The sequence below is a fragment of the Sinocyclocheilus grahami genome, unplaced genomic scaffold (genome assembly GCF_001515645.1).
Source record: "Sinocyclocheilus grahami isolate Dianchi unplaced genomic scaffold, SAMN03320097.WGS_v1.1 scaffold9915.1, whole genome shotgun sequence".
In the NCBI taxonomy this organism is placed as follows: domain Eukaryota; kingdom Metazoa; phylum Chordata; class Actinopteri; order Cypriniformes; family Cyprinidae; genus Sinocyclocheilus; species Sinocyclocheilus grahami.
The window spans coordinates 4,540-7,105 of NW_015512927.1; the positions used below are offsets into that span (position 1 = coordinate 4,540).

At 38.3% G+C, this 2,566-nt stretch overlaps 1 non-coding gene across 1 annotated transcript; it reads left to right on the forward strand.

Moving 5' to 3' along the window:
- Positions 1-1,002: 1,002 nt before the first annotated feature.
- Positions 1,003-1,084, forward strand: trnal-aag (transfer RNA leucine (anticodon AAG)). The gene has a single exon. It is a non-coding gene; the product is annotated as a tRNA-Leu (tRNA).
- The last annotated feature ends 1,482 nt before the right edge of the window (positions 1,085-2,566 follow it).

Genomic DNA, 2,566 nt, shown 5'->3' on the forward strand with positions numbered 1-2,566 from the left:
ACCTTATTTCTAAGGTAACAGGTAAGGATATACCTCACTGACGCAACCATGACACGGTCTCGGAAAGATTTTGTAAACCACGCATGTATTCTCAATCACGGTTGTGATTCTAACTCATCAGAATTTAAAGTACAAATGACTAGTACATTTGTACTAATGACTAGTGCGAGAGAAGCGTTTTAAAGTTTTTTTTTAAAAAGGTAAACTATATATTTAAATTCAGTTTCTTTTATATCTCATATAAACGTGCTGGTGCTTCCTGCGATCCCATTGGTGGATTTTCGAAAGCGATGGCCTTTTCGCTATTTATTCGCATTTAGTTTCGTTTAACCATAAAATTAACATATACGTACATCTAATTTCGGGTTTTTATCAAAAGTATTTTCTAAAAAAATAATTAAACCGTTTGTTTATTTTAAAAAGGCCGGCTGATATGAGTCAGGAGGAGGGGCCATTGAAGCGGCACTCAGGCGGAAGCTGAGTGAATCTCTCTTACTCGCAAAAAAAGTGTAAATGACACATATTCATATCGAATTGTTGTTAACAATGCACATTTACACAAATGTTAAATTACTGTATTACAAAAGCTCCTATCAAAACAGATCAGTAACAAACGTTTTGAAGTGAGTGTATGAAGCACAGTTCTGTTCCATTACTAACGTCAACATATTTTTGAGGTTTAAACATCGTCACTGAATTCGCATTTTTACTCGTCGCATTAATTTTGCATTATGACAAAGTTTCTCTTGTTGTCAGACAAGAGCGGGTTTGTCACTCTGGTAATAAGAATTATATCATGAACATACAATATGTGATTAATAAAACGTCAGTAGTTTAATAGATAATAAAATAATAAAGCTTTCTTTATAGATGATATATAAACCTAAATTTAAACATAACTGGCCCGAATATAAACGTATATAATAAACGTCTTAAGACATAAAGCGGCCGAGATACAAGTTGCATCTTTTTGTAATTCCTAGGCTAACATACACTTTTAACGGTAGCGTGGCCGAGCGGTCTAAGGCGCTGGATTAAGGCTCCAGTCTCTTCGGGGGCGTGGGTTCGAATCCCACCGCTGCCAAACACTTTTCCCCCTTTGTACCGTTGCTTTTGATGTTTTATAGCTCCATACAAGAGTAGAAACGCAATATTTACATCTATCTACTAATTCTAGTGCTAAAAGTATTATGAAATAGTATTAGCGGCACCTATGCCGTCAGGATGCATTACAATACTAAAACTGCTCCAGAAATCGAAATGTTTCCATGTTTCCCATTAAGGCAACTAACAAGTGAGCATACACCGCCTGGGAAGCCCACTGATCCCTTCATAGACCGCCATTTTGTTTGTTTCAGCAATCCTTAATTTATATTTATCAATAAATTAACCACAAGGCGTGTTGTGCAAATACAATCCCACGGACCCAATCCCACGTCCTCTTACATATACCTCATACATAATGTTCCAAACGGATAGCCTAAATGTGCCCTGTGCCCTGTCCCGTGTCTTGTCATACTGTCAACAAGCAACGCACCCATCCTCCATCTCCAGTCTCTCTCACGGTCACCGCTTGCGACCTGCGGTTTCCCGGATGACGAGTGACGTCAACGAGCCATCTTTGTTCGCCTGATCCGAGCATCTATCTTTGATGTGTACACAGTGACAGAAGAGAGTAGCGGCAGAGCGCCCTTATTATAAAGAGAATAATAGCGAGGCGCGGCACACCGCTGCAAATAAATACATACAAACCCTCACAAAACACAAGGAATAATACCGCTTTACTGGAATAACCTGGAGAGTATTATTTATCCCGGAGACGGGGAGAAACGGCTGAAGCAGCGCGTCCATCCACACACTTCTTGTAGACGCACATAAAACCCGGTTCACAATGTGAGTACGACTGAATTTAAATTAAGGGTTGTAATCTGTTTTTGAATTAGGTTTTATTTGCTCGGTTGTCATTATTATGCTGCCACTTGTTAATAGAACGTTGTATATAAATATGAATATGTATGCACAAAATAATCACATTCCATATTATGGTAGGTTTATATTTGATTGTATATAACGTTACGCATAATTCCACATCTATTGCGTATTTGACGAGCGCACTTGCTATATAATAGTCTATAAATAGGCTCCTAATGGCCAGTTTTTCCATTTCAGCTGCTGCTGCTGCCATACTAAATTTGCATCTATACAGTAAATAGCTGTCAAGGAACTCATTTATTTTGAATGTGCACGTTTTCCGCGTTATTCTGCTGTCTGCGATAGAATCACGCCTCGACACCGGATTGGACTGGTTTGGCTGGTTTGGTCGCGCGCTTTTAGAATGAAAATAATGTATGAATCGACATGTATTGCAGTTAATATATTTGTCCACCCAAATCTCTGTCTTGATGATTATTTCGATGTCGATGTCAAAAAGCCCACTGGGATTTGTCCCAAATAGCCCAAGGCCCACTGTATTTCAAACCTGGCTTGATATCAGTTTTAACAAATGACATTTAAGTAACGATAATAAAAATAAATATACCTCACATGCTACACATAAGAAAAAAAA